Source organism: Lathamus discolor, chromosome 3, assembly GCF_037157495.1.
Source record: "Lathamus discolor isolate bLatDis1 chromosome 3, bLatDis1.hap1, whole genome shotgun sequence".
Classification (NCBI taxonomy): Eukaryota; Metazoa; Chordata; class Aves; order Psittaciformes; family Psittacidae; genus Lathamus; species Lathamus discolor.
Window position 1 is genome coordinate 78,038,671 of NC_088886.1, and position 14,338 is coordinate 78,053,008.

The window sequence follows — 14,338 nt, forward strand, 5'->3', positions numbered from 1 at the left end:
CTTATCCAAAAAAACCTACTAAATAAAAATGATTGCTATTTTGGATAGGAATAATACTGCAATTGACAATCAATGACTGACTTCAGGAGTTTTATGCCGCACTCAGCTGAATCAGTGCAGATGTTTGTGATTTTATTATTTCATTTTTTTACAGAAAGAAGTCCTTGGAAGGCAAAAAAACTTAATACAACCGTTACAAAAGTTAAAGTCAAAAAAGCACCAGGCCCAGATGGATTTGCCACTGACTTTTGTTTTAACAAATAATATTTTATGTTCAAAATCCAGAACTGCTAACTTCTGAAGTGGCTTGAGACATACTATGTGCCTTGTGGGAATCTGTTATTTCAATCAACCCCAAAGCGGGAAAAGACCCACTCTAACTTCCCCTGTCAAAACAATGTCAAAATATTATTAGTTAAAGCCTTTTCAAAACTGAATTTATAACACCCTGTCCTGAATCCATGTCTATCAGTTTAAGTTATTTGGAGATAGGGATCTAACAAGTCTCTTTTCCCCATATTTGGCTATACAAAAGACCATGTTCTTTATTTACCATTTTTTTTCTTATACGTTCATCTTTGGTACTCAGTCTGTAGCCAGGATTTAACTTCCAAATGATTCTCTTCAAAGCTGGTTACTAAATGCTTTGTTTCTGAACAGCTCATGCTTCACTAATCCCAAGAGGGTTGTCTTCCCACACCACTGCCACTGGACCTGTGTCTCAGCTTGCAGCTTTGATAGACATGCAAATTAACACTATAGGATAACACAATAGAATACAAAACCAACACTTTACGTCTGAAAAAATGCTAATCACGTTTTCATATATAAATGGAAGATTTTGTTTGTAATGTGTTAGCCCTAATTAATGTTATTGGACACATCTCAGAATACAAAATAAATTTGGATACTATAGAAATTCTTTGAAAATGCAAACATACTCCCTTGGGAATATATAACAACTGGAGCTTCATCTGGCAACAAAATATTACAGAATACTAGAAATACTCACTCTAGCTCAAATAGAGCACTTCCAAAGGTCCACTTCAGTCTAGTCAGTAAAAAATTTAGATTGCTAGGATAAATGGATAAGTAGATAGATAAACTGATCAATCAACCTGTACTGTTAACCTATCAAACAAATTTAACATGACCAAACATGGTTCCCAGAATTTAGAGGGACAGATTAAAACACTTCCAGAGACCTGCCCCAGTAATTTCTTTCAATTTTAGGACAATTAATGGAGTTTTGAGAGCTTTTCTGAAACATAGCTAGGGACTGCTTTCATGTAACACCTGGATGCCTCCGCCTCTCCATTGCTCAGCAATGCTATGTATTCAATACAGCGGCCAGGTTCATGATATAAACCCTGACAGTGCAGATCATAGGAAGGCAGACACCAACCTGGTTGCTGATGTACCCATCCCTTCTTAATGAAATGTTGAAATATTTTTGTTTCGATTATTCCCCCAAATGTGCAATACCTAACAAGCAGGACTGTCTTTCTATCACTGAATCTCTACAAGAAGCCACAAATAGAGACAGATGGATTTGAGGAAGCAGCTACGTTTATTATTGCTTGCTAATGCTTCTTCTTACCACAGTTCTCCCCACACCTTCCCTTATCTTTTAGACATAAAATTTGTTAGCTTCCTTAAGAGTATCATCTAGAGTAGACATACAGCAACACACGATTAAAACTCCTGCCAAACTTACAAAACAACATCTCAATCATAGTTTTTCATTCTCTCCTAAACACTATATGGATTACAGCACATGGAATAGAAAAACAATACAGCAGCTATAAAATTACAGAGGATGTGTTTGGATATGAAAATGCTAAGTATAGATTTCTGGGACAAAAAACAGTTCCTTGTCCTGAGTACTTATTAAAGGGAAGCAGAAATTCTTAGGGCTCTTTAATTAAAAGGTGGACTTTTAATTTAATAAAACAAGAATCAGGTGTTAGTTGCTTTATTCTTAAAGCACCCATGTATATAAAAGTGCCTGTAATTATTCATTCAAAATTATTAAAGGCACAAATTAATTTGAAAAAATTGAACATTATAATGATTACAGTAATACTATTATTGACAATTTTTATCATCAGCATTGAACTTCACACCCTATATGGTGCACTTGAATATGAGTAGCCAGAAATGTCTGTGCTCTCAGTCATCTCTTGCCCATACCCCAGAGGAAAAAAAGTAATTTCTCTGCTAAAGGGAAGTGTTGGTCTTGAGCCATAAAGTTCTACCTAATATGCACATCTAAGGGAAAAGAAAGCAGCTGAAGAGTGTTCAAAAACTGCTGACAATATCCTTCCTTCCCCTCACTTCACTATCACCATTCAGACCAAGGACTGGAAGGTGAGTAGAGTAAGCTATGTACTGACACTGAGAAATGGAAGGGATATTGGTAGATGTGGGAGAACAACTGGTATATCTTGAAGACTGTGGTATATCTTGAAGACTGTGTGACTCAGGCTGGCAAATGAGAGAGTGATTCAGAGAGAGTGATAGGGAAAGAAAGTTCCAGAAAGTTTCAAATTGTGCTTGATCTTCCATTGAAGAGCAACTATTTTTCTCTGGTGATTTGCTCTTTAAAGCAACTATGATAGATAATATCTTTGTTACTATTACACATGAGAGAACTGAACTTCGTATCAACTTAGAGACAAAGTAATATAGAAAGCTGTGACCGACACATTAAGAAGACAGTGCTCTTCAGTGTGCATTGGCAGGCTGTTTAGCAGTGGTGGAGTGCAGTCTGTTGTTTCTGAAAAATGTAAAAATGTGAATGGCTTGGAAGCCGCATCCCAGAGAGACCACATCTATCTCCTCGTGAAAATGCAGGCGCAAAAGATATCTAACTAGTTTTCTTGGCATGTGGACTGTATGCTGGCAAGTCTTTCCACAGGAAGAATTTCAACTTTGGAATTCTTTCCAGTCTTTCTTATGAAATGTGTTCACTTTTAAAACTTGCTGCAAACCCCATTTATTTGGAGGCAGAAACAGCAGGGGAGGGTGAAGTTTTAGATCATGATGAGATATTTATTTTTCAGGACTAGATTAGCAGTTTGAAAGGGTCTGGAAGTGACACCTTAAGAAGGTGAATTTTGAGCATAGGCTGACTTAGAATTTTCGATTTCTGCTTTTTCATTATTTTTGTTGGCTTTTTAAATCTTAGAGTGCTTAGGATCTTGCATGAATCTTTTATTTCACATTTAACCACAGAAACTGATCTATATAAAATACCACATAAAATGGCATTACAATAGCCATTTACGTTTTGCACAAAACAATGAAATTTCTTTCTATCTTCTCAGCAGTATCTATACAGTGTAATGGAAAAGATATTTTACTTGGGTGATAATATTTTGATATTGTTTCATGAAACATTTTTAGATGAAAATTCAAGCACACCCTCCCAATTTTGTGAAGTTAACATTTTCTGTGCGGAAGGGTTATATGACAGCTTTTATCTTACAGATTGGTTTTAAGCATTATAGTATAGTATACCTGGAAAAAGAATGAGGAAGATAATTTGTACATGCATGGAATATTAAAGATGTTTAGCTGTCTGAACATTGCCCATAATGGCAAAACAAATTCAGGTGTTTTAAAATTTTGCCTATAGAACAACAGAATTTATATGAACTTTCCATAATGATGGTGTTAGAGCTGTGCTTTGTTTGCAGTATTCTCAGGAACCAATTAATGTTAATAGTCATACAGGCTCAAAGCTGGAACATTATAAATTCCATCCTGGGCTCGAGATTTCATAGGCAAGTTTATAATTAATTTATACTTTTTAAAGTTATGCTTCTTGAAATCAAAAGTAGTTGGTTTAAATACAATTAATATGATCAGTATAATCAGGACAAATTTATGCCTTCCACTTGGAAATACCTGTGAATAAACAAGTGAGAGGCTTTCTGGGAAAAAAACAGAAAGAATTTTGTCCAGTTTTGTACTGGATTCTTTACCTTTTCTTGGAACATGAGTTCTAATGACCACATTAGCCTACCACATATTTGTAAATAGTGTGTGTATAGCTCCATTACAACATACTCTCCTTCAAAAGTCAGATGTATTATTCACAGTTTATCATGTTCTTGCATCTTCTATCCATTGACTGTACAGTGAGCTAGGCAGTCTTTATCAGACAATGATACGTCTTTCATATCTAAAAACCATGTTTCCCAAAGATACTTACTTTAGGAGCAGGAGTGAATTGACAAGTACCAGCCACAGTGCTAAAACACTATGATCATAAAATACAATGTCAGTAGCAGTTGCTAAGTGACATAGATTCCTTTGTTATACAGATACTGCCCTAAATAATTTACAATGCCTTTTTACTTCTTTTTTTTTTATTATTATTTTCTTTACCTTAAAAGAGATGATTTTGCTAACAGTGACATGCCAAGGGCTAAGGACTTGGATCTGAATTGGAAGCTGCAGTGTCAAGCAGAAATGCTACTGAGTAAGGTTTAAACTAGCTAGGGATATGATAATGGATCCAGCATTAGGTGTAGCTCCTGGGTTCTTCTCAACTATGCAGGGAAGCATTAGTCAAACAAAGGGGAGATCTGGAAGGGATTTCTATACCCCTTTAACAAATATTTGGAAGCAATGCTGCCATATGAAAATCCCTGATGACAACAATATCTTTTCATGAGGATAAAATTATTAACAAAGGAAAAAAAAAATGCACTTTGGAAAATTAGGTAATAGGGAGGGAAAACAAAAACATTTTCAAAACTCTCAGTTTTCCTTATGTGCTTTAGGCAAGGACATTCACTGCCCTACACCCTCAGAAGTCAAGTATTTGTATTTTTTCCTGCAAAATTATCAGTCATTCTACATTCCCTTGTGCCAAGTTGTTATTTTCTGTAATTGCCTTCAACCCATAAAAAAATCTTATTGTTAGAGCTGCATGAGAAGATCAAATTGCATTTAAAAGGTGAGGAATAGCAACACTATTTGGCAAGATGAAATGATTTTTAAGCCAAAAGGTGAGATCATGCCTGCTTGAGTTTGCAGTGGAAAGATTAGCTTTAAAGCTCTAAAAAGGGATTTCAGGAATTTCTAAGTGCCACAAAACCTGCATTTATGACTTATTTTACATCTTTATTACATCACTTGGACATTTAAAGGAAGTCTAGAAAAAATTCTGAGAATCTGATTGCATTTCCAGTGAACAGCAGCAGGAATGAGTCCAAGAACAAACATCTAAATCATGATATTGCAGCAAGCCTTTTACACAGGGAGATATTTTGGTGTCAAAGTGTGTGTGTGCATGTACACATGCTGAGAGGTTTAGCACATTCCCCTCTGCTCTATCCTCATTTCTCCCACAATACAGATGCATGCACACAACTGCCAGCAATGTCCATACTGGTTCCACCCCACATGTTCTTGCAGTTGATGTGGGTCCTTCTCCCTCACTTATCTTGAGCTCCAGAAGTACGAACAAGAGTCAATCATGAGCAACTTGGACCTAAAATAATGTAAACCTATCTCAGAAGTTGTGGCTGCCCCACTTCTGGCAGTGTTCAAGGCCAGGCTGGACAGGTTCTTGAGTAACTTGTCCAGTGGAAGGTGTCCTTGCCCATGGCAGGAGGATTGGAACTAGATGAATTTCCTATTTAATGGCAGTTTTGCAAATGCAAATCCATAGTCACATCTCGGTATGTGTCTCAGATGTGTCTGTCACATATCAAAGCCTTGTGTCTCATATACTTTAAACAATATGGAAAACATGGATTTTGACTGATGAACTCATGATGATGATGTCACCTTGATGACCTTCAACAAATCCTTTTCCTACATTGTTCCTTTCTGGAATGACACTGACCACTTTTGTGAGGTGATTTCAGATCTGTGAATTAATATTATGCATGTGTGCTTACTCACCAATCTTAGCAGCAGTATGAGAACTGCTGCATGCAAGGCAAGAGGGGCTTTGCCCAAGAATAAGACAAATAAGAAAATAAAAATCTTTACAGATGCAGTTTGTGAAGCTTTCTAGAAAGCTGAATGCCACGATTGTTCTGAAGAATTTTTCCATCTTTATTCTTAATGAATTGCTCTCTTAATTGTGTAAGCAAAGCTTTAGCCTTATTTTATGTATTTTTACACCAGAAATATTCAATGATCAGAAATTATGAAAAGATCAAGTGTAAAAAAGATGTCACCTTGGATGTTGGCGGGGCTAGCATGGACTAGCAATGCTACAGAGAAGGCACTGGCGTGGGCTTTCTATCTGCAGCTAGTGACAGGACAACCTGCAAGGGTCCCCCAGGATCTGGGGAAAGACAGTTTGCTGGCATGTACTAGTCATGATTTGGAGAAAAAAACAAAACACCACAAAATAAACAAATAAAAAAATCACTTAAGGGTAATAAGCTTAATACTTACGTGTTTTTTTCCCGCTATTTTTCTGAGAAAAAAATCAAAGTTGTTAATTTTCTCAAACCATTTCATTTGGATATATTATTGTTCACAGTTAGAATTAACAACACATATACACTCTTAAGTAGACAATAGCGTTAAAGTTATGGAAATGAAAGAATGCTTGCAGAGAACAGATGAAAATTTATTTTACTAAATTTTACTGTTCAAAATTTGTTCTGTCCTCAAATCTCAAAATATACCTTTGAAAACTACGTTTTACCTGGTTTTAAATTGTAAAAAAACCCCAACAAAAACCCCAAAACTGAAAAGGGTCCATATCCACTTGAATGAAAATATTATGAAAATCACAGTGCTTCTCTCTTGGCATTGTTTCTAATAAGAATGTAAAATGATTCATCTTTAAGGTGAAAGTATTATTCCTGAGGAGTTTCATCTAGTATGTTCAGGAAGAAAAAACTTAAAATTGAGACTTAAGATTTAATATATTTTTTGCATAAAATGCAATGCAAGAAGTAATAGTGATGAAATTGTATTGACTGGACAATATGAAAAGAAATGAGGATATTTTTCACTAAAAAATGTTTATTCCAGCAATGGTAAAGCTTTTTGAGAAACTAATATCCATAATCACTGAGAAAATATAAACACTGGCGCTTCACCTTGCCTAACTCAGGGAGCTCAACACACAACACAGAAAGTTATCTCTGATGCTGATCATTTTTCCCTTTTGCACAGTTATGTAAGGTTAGCTTAGCTGAGTCTTATGCAAAGAAATGTGTCTGCTTCTGAAGAAAGAAACTTCCAGATCATAGAATCATAGAATCATAGAATAGTTAGGGTTGGAAAGGACCTCAAGATCATCTAGTTCCAAACCCCCTGCCATGGACAGGGACACCTCACACTAAACCATCCCACACAAGGCTTCATCCAACCTGGCCTTGAACATCACCAGGGATGGAGCACTCACAACCTCCCTGGGCAACCCATTCCACTGTCTCACCACCCTAACAGGAAAGAATTTCCTCCTTATATCCAATCTAAACTTCCCCTGTTTAAGTTTTAAGCCGTTACCCCTTGTCCTGTCACTACAGTCCCTGACGAAGAGTCCCTCCCCAGCATCCCTATAGGCCCCCTTCAGATACTGGAAAGCTGCTATGAGGTCTCCATGCAGCCTTCTCTTCTCCAAGCTGAACAGCCCCAACTTCCTCAGCCTGTCTTCATACGGGAGGTGCTCCAGTCCCCTGATCATCCTCGTGGCCCTCCTCTGGACTTGTTCCAGCAGTTCCATGTCCTTTTTATGTTGAGGACACCAGAACTGCACACAATACTCCAGGTGAGGTCTCACAAGAGCAGAGTAGAGGGGCAAGATCACCTCCTTCGACCTGCTTCGACCTGCTGGTCACGCTCCTTTTGATGCAGCCCAGGATACGGTTGGCTTTCTGGGCTGCGAGCGCACACTGAAGCCGGCTCATGTCCATTTTCTCATCGACCAGCACTCCCAAGTCCTTCTCTGCAGGGCCGCTCTGAATCTCTTCTTTGCCCAGTCTGTAGCTGTGCCTGGGATTGCTCCGACACAGGTGTAGGACTTTGCACTTGGCATGGTTGAACTTCATAAGGTTGGCATCAGCCCACCTCACAAGCGTGTCAAGGTCCCTCTGGATGGCATTCCTTCCCTCCAGCATATCAACCGGACCACACAGCTTGGTGTCATCGGCAAACTTGCTGAGGGCGCACTCAATCCCACTGTCCATGTCAGCGACGAAGATGTTAAACAAGACCGGTCCCAACACCGATCCCTGAGGGACACCACTCGTTACCGGTCTCCAGCCGGACATCGAGCCATTGACCACAAGTCTTTGTTTGCGGCCATCCAGCCAGTTCTTTATCCACTGAGTGGTCCATCCATCAAATTGATATCTCTCCAATTTAGAGAGAAGGATGTAGTGTGGGATGTTTATTTAAGAATGCAGGTACATAGAGCACTATGCAGACCAAAAAGTTGGTGGGCACTTTGAAATGCTCTTCGTATATCGCTCACTGCTATTTTGGGGGGGACAACACATTGATGTATAGTAACACCCAAAAATAATCTTCAATGCTTTTGAAAATCTGCACTGGATTGCAAGTATTGTAACATCCTGGACTGTCTTAGTAAAGGCAAGGCTTGTAGGTACAGACAATGTAACAACTGATTGGCAAATAGAACTTTTACAGACATAGTGCTAAACAGGAGAAACTAACGTTTTTCAAGTTATTTTTCAGAAATTCAAGGATTTTCTCATCATTCTTTGTAACTGGTGTGCCTCCTTCACAATTTGAAGATTAATTTATACTTACTAATTTACAGAGAATTGTATATGTCATCTCTTACCAGCTATCTATAATGTGAGCACTTAGGTGATATAAGCCTGTTTTCCACTCAGCCACAATTGTTGCAATGGATTATTTAATTATAACTTAACTATAACTTAACAGTAATAAAATATTACTATTATTAAGTAATATTTTTGTAAGATTAGATTTTAATGGTGATTGTCAGCATTATTCTAGCAGAAATGAGATTAAAAGGATAAATGCCTTCAAAGATATATCTGGTCCAGCATGGCTTCATGCATAGCCACAGTCTCTTCAGAAGTAAACCTGCTCCAATGTGTCCTGACCTATGGCTGCAGTCCCTCCAGGGGTGTGCCTGCTCTGTTGTGGGCTTATCCATGCCACGCACTTTGAGGAACTCCAACATGACCTCATGCGCTGGCAGTGATGCTCCAAGATGCACCTGCTGCAGCAAGGACTTACCCTTGAGCCACAATCCCTTCAGAGGTACACCGGCTGTGGCACGGATATAACCACAGCCACAGATGCTTTGAAATATGCCTGCTCTGCTGTGGACATATTCTCAGACACAGACACTTTGGGGTGTCCTGCTCTCACGTTGATTGATCCATCGGACACAGTCTTTTTGACTTGAGTTCACACTGGAGTTCAAGCCTCTCCAGTACAGCAGCACAGAAACAGCAGGGATGCTTTGGCTGTCTGCCAGCACAGGCACATCCCCATTGCTGTTATCAGAATGTTCCCAAGCACAGCAGCACAAGATGATGAGCAGCACAGCACTACAGCAAGCAGTGAAAGCAAAAAGCTGCCACTAACAAGCACTAGACTCTAACAGACAGTAACACAAGCAAGCCCCATGGCAAACACAGGAGCCTGCCAATTAGTAACGAAACAGCAGCAACAGCTATAAATTCAATTTAGCACGTTTCAGTCAAACCTGTCATTATCTTGAACCCTTCAAACCCCATGCTGGGCACTGAAAAGGACTGTGGACAACTAAGCACCACATAGACAGACACTTGCTCACTCCCCCCCAGGTGGTATGGAGAAGACAATCATAAGGGTAAATGGGAAAAAACTTGTGGGTTGAGATAACAATTTAACACGACAGGTAAATCAAAAGCAGCGCACACAAGCAAAGCAAAACATTCCCCACTTCCCATCAGAAGGCAGGTGCTCAGACATCCCCAGGACAGCAGGGTTCCATCACGTATAATGGTTACTTGGGAAGGCAAATGCCATTGCTCCAAACATGCCCTCCAATTCCTGCAGCTCTATATGCTGAGCATGACCCCACAGAGTATGGAACATCCCTTTGGTCAGCTGGGGTCAGCTGTGTCGGCTGTGTTGCCTCCCAGCTCCTTGTGCCACCCATCCTGCTCGCTGCTGGAGTGCGGCAAAGGACAGAAAAGGTTCTGTGTAAGCTCTGCTTAGCAATAACTAAAACATCCCTGTGTTATCAACACTGTTTCCAGCACAAACCCAAAACACATCCCTATACTAGCCACTATGGAGAAAATTATCCCAGTTAACACCAGCACTGTGTGCTGTTAAGTAGAAAATTTTGATGGAAAATACCATTTCTGCTGAAATCAGTAAGAGACTTTCCAGTGCTACCAATGTGGCAAACATTTCGCCTATTGAACTACAGGGACAGGCTGAACAGATTTCTGAGTCACTTTTCCTTCTGGACCAGAAGCCAAAAGAAGCTATTTTCGTATTCAGTATCTGCCTGCTTATACTTAGTTTATGCTTATTCCTCATTCGATTTCATTCCCAAGGGTTTATTATGGTTTTAAGGTATGTAGTCAAAAAGTATAGATATGTGTTGTGAAATTATAGCACCTGAAACTGGTTGTGGGCCTGGTCTTCTGAATACATCATGTATGTATAAAGAGTTTTCAGTGCGATTCAGAGTAAATAACAGTGTCAGAAAGAATGAGGATGAATCAACCACAGTGGACATAAACTCAAGAAATAGCTTCAGCTTATTCATTACGCTTTCACATCACATCTCAAACCAGCTATACTTCCATTTAGTTTTGGTCAGAGCAGCATTTTTTCACATTCTTGATGGAATCTGGTTTATTACAGCACTTGACCTCTCTTCCTTCTCAGGAGATGCTTAATTCTTGATATAAGGATGGAAATGCTAAGCCCCTTGGGACACACAAAACTGACTTTTATTACAAAATGTGATTGATAAAATGAGAACCCTGGTTAAATGGGAAATTTGAGGGGGCAGGGCGGCAAGCAGGTGGAGTTTGGATATAGTAAAGTTATTAAACCAATGTTAGCAACAACATGCCCTAGAAAAAAAACCAACAGACTGAAAGATCATATACTGATTGTGATCTTTCATGAATATATTCAGATGCGTGCTTCTGCTGCACAATCATTACAAAATACATTTAAGCAGCATATTTTATATGGTATTCGGAATGTTTTTCTAAATTAGGCATTTTTTCCCCCCATTTCCTAAGATGGTATTTAATTACGTGAAATGTTTCCCATTTATTCACTAAAAGCTCGTAACTGCAGTGGGATGGTGGGATTTGCTACTGCTCCCAATCCAGCAGTTCATTCAAATCACTGAGTGCCAGATCCTTCCTGCCACTTACACAGGAGTGTGATGGATGCTGGAAATATGAGCAGAAAAAAGAAGGCCTTCCCAGTCAGACCCACTCTGTAAGAGATAGGGAGCCCAAACGTGGGAAGAAAGCACTTTATTCTGCTTCCCAAACACTCAGGTCAATTAAACGGGTTGTAACTGAGGAGAGGCTAGATCACCAAGTGCAAGCAGCAGTAGGCAAATTGGAAGCTCTGAGTAGAGTGTGGGGCAAGGTAACCACCTGAGGTCTTTTCTAACCTGAATACATGTAATGTCCCACACTCTTCTGTCTTTTTCTGGGAGGTTGCAGTTATGAACCACATTTTCATGAAAACAGTGGCAACAAGAAGGCTACAATGCATGGCAATGCAGGAATAGCTCTTCCTACTCTACAGCAGATGTGATTCTAGATATAGTTTACATTACATGTATATCCCACTTTTTCAGTTGTAGATTGTCTAAAAGATGCCAGACAGATAAGCAATCTTCCACACCTCCCTCTTGGCAGCCCTACAGCTGTTTGTGCCCTGACATTGGTTTAGATTTGGACACATTGTAAATATCCTATTAAAATATTCCTTTCCCTTGTAAGAAAAAAAAACACAAAACCTTGCAATTTGGAAAAGAAATGTCTGTTCACTTCATTTGGACTTGCTTGTATCTGGTGATGTACAGTTACAGTGAACGATCATTTTCACCTTTATTTTTAGTGATTTTCTGTCTGATTCCTACACAACCTACATGTATGGGGCAAATCAAGAGAATGTTTACACTGCTGTAGCAAGCTGACAGTACACACAAATCATGTTTCAATAAAATATCAGTTTGCAAAACAGACATGGAAAAGAGAGAAAGAACTGCCCTTAGCAAGAATTTGCCTTAACATAAATATCCATGACTTAAACTAATTGAAAACTGAATAATCATATTATTATGATCCATATGATCTGTTATGACCTCCCCCATCTTTCATGCTGTCATCTAGCCAAAGCTTGAGGGCTTCAGTCTGATGTTAGTCTCCCTCTACATGCTGCAAATATTATAATTTATCCACTATGTCATTCAAAGTGTGGCATGTCAAAGGGCTGGGTATGTAAAATACTTAGGGAAGGCAATGTCTGACAGTGACTCTTATGATTAAGAGAGAGGGAAGTGATGTCATTTACCATATATATACATTTAAGAGGAACTTAACCTTTATCAAGATTTAAATGATTTTATTAAGCTTTCCTCTTTGTAAGAAATATTTTTACTTGTGGGATTAAAAGAGTGCTATCACCTCTGCATTATATTCTTACAGCTTAATGTTGTCATTCCTGTGTCTTTAAATATATTCAGCCTCTCATGAAGCATATGTGTATACATTAGTGCATATTCTGATCAACCTAACATCGATGCACAACCCAATGCAACATGGATTTAGCACTTCTGTCAGAGCTGCAGTGAGCTCACCTGTTGGTTCTGCTACATGAAACCTATACCCCTGAGAGATCTGCTCCTACCAAAGTATTCAAAGGTGTTATGGAGCCTTTGGACATAATTAGTGCATTGAAATTTGTATTTACATATTTTTCCCACAGCAAAACATTGCTTTTAATAGTTCCCACTGTGTCTGTCTAAAGAATGACTATTACAATTACTTTTCTGTTGGACATTTGCTTTAGCTTCTAATGAAGGTGATTATTACAGCAGCTAACTGCTCAACAAAGACAGACATTACAGTATTAAAATTTACTTTTGTTCATAAACAGTGTGCAAATAGTAAGTGTATCCATGCTTGGTCTACACAACAGGAGCAAGCAGGGTGATCCTTGTTCAGTGTCCCTCTGGCTCTTTCCTGATTAACCCTGTGACTGATACTAGTCCCTAAGCAAGGCTCTACCCATTCTGAGCTGTCCAGGAGCACCACCATCATGTTGGTCCTCAGCCCAACTCCTGTGCAGGGCTGAGCAGCAAACAATATTTACCACTCCCTGCATCTCATGAGGAGCACAGCAGGCAAACACTGTGGGAAATATTTCCTCAGTAGTCAAAAAAAAAAAAAAAAGATTAGAAAGTTGGTAAAGCCAGAAGAGACGTGAGGTTTGAAAAAAAAGACATAAGACAACATGAAGAAGTCTTTGTATCCAACTGCCTATCTTGTAACCAAGCTCAAAATTGCATGAGGAAATAAAGGTAGTGATCTTAAGAGTTATTATTTTCAATACAGTACAAGAAAGCCAATATTGGTAATATTTAGAGCACATAAAATTATTCTAATCTTTGGCAGCCAGACACTGAATCTATAGGCTGAACTGTCTGGACTTTAAGAAAACCCAAACATATGAGATAGAAACATATTTTTTTTCTCTTATAAATGGAAAAATGTGTTATTGGGAATATCCTAATTATGCTCAAAGGATACCCTTCCCACAGTCTCTTGTCCTAAATAAATGGAGTATTATTACTATTATTACTGAGGAACTCCTAAAAATACTTAAAAAAAAAACCCCAACAACATATGCTTAAATCTGTAAAACATGTATATTGCACACTCCTGGTATCTTTATTTTTCATGAATGTTATATATCTTGTTAGTTATTCCTTTCTTTGAGTTAATTAGGTGACTAAATCTCTCCCTGCTTTGGTCGGACGATATAAAATAGTAAAGAACTGGAGCTACACAAAGGGAACTGGATTAATCACTAATGCAACCTTCCTAACTGCAATATAGATGAATTTTGGCCTTGCACATAAAAAAACAGAGAGAAGAAAACTTCAGCGATGGAAGTTTGCGATGAATATGTATTTTTTTCTTTCTTTTGACCACTTCTTGATTATTCTGTAAAAAATACTAAATATAATAAAGAAACAATGATCATTTATCATTTGATTTATTCACCAAGATTTAGCTTCTCTGTAACAGTAATTAAACAGTAAATAACGAGAAGAAAATTTTCTGATCACACTCCATCTAAGTCCAAGTTTCTC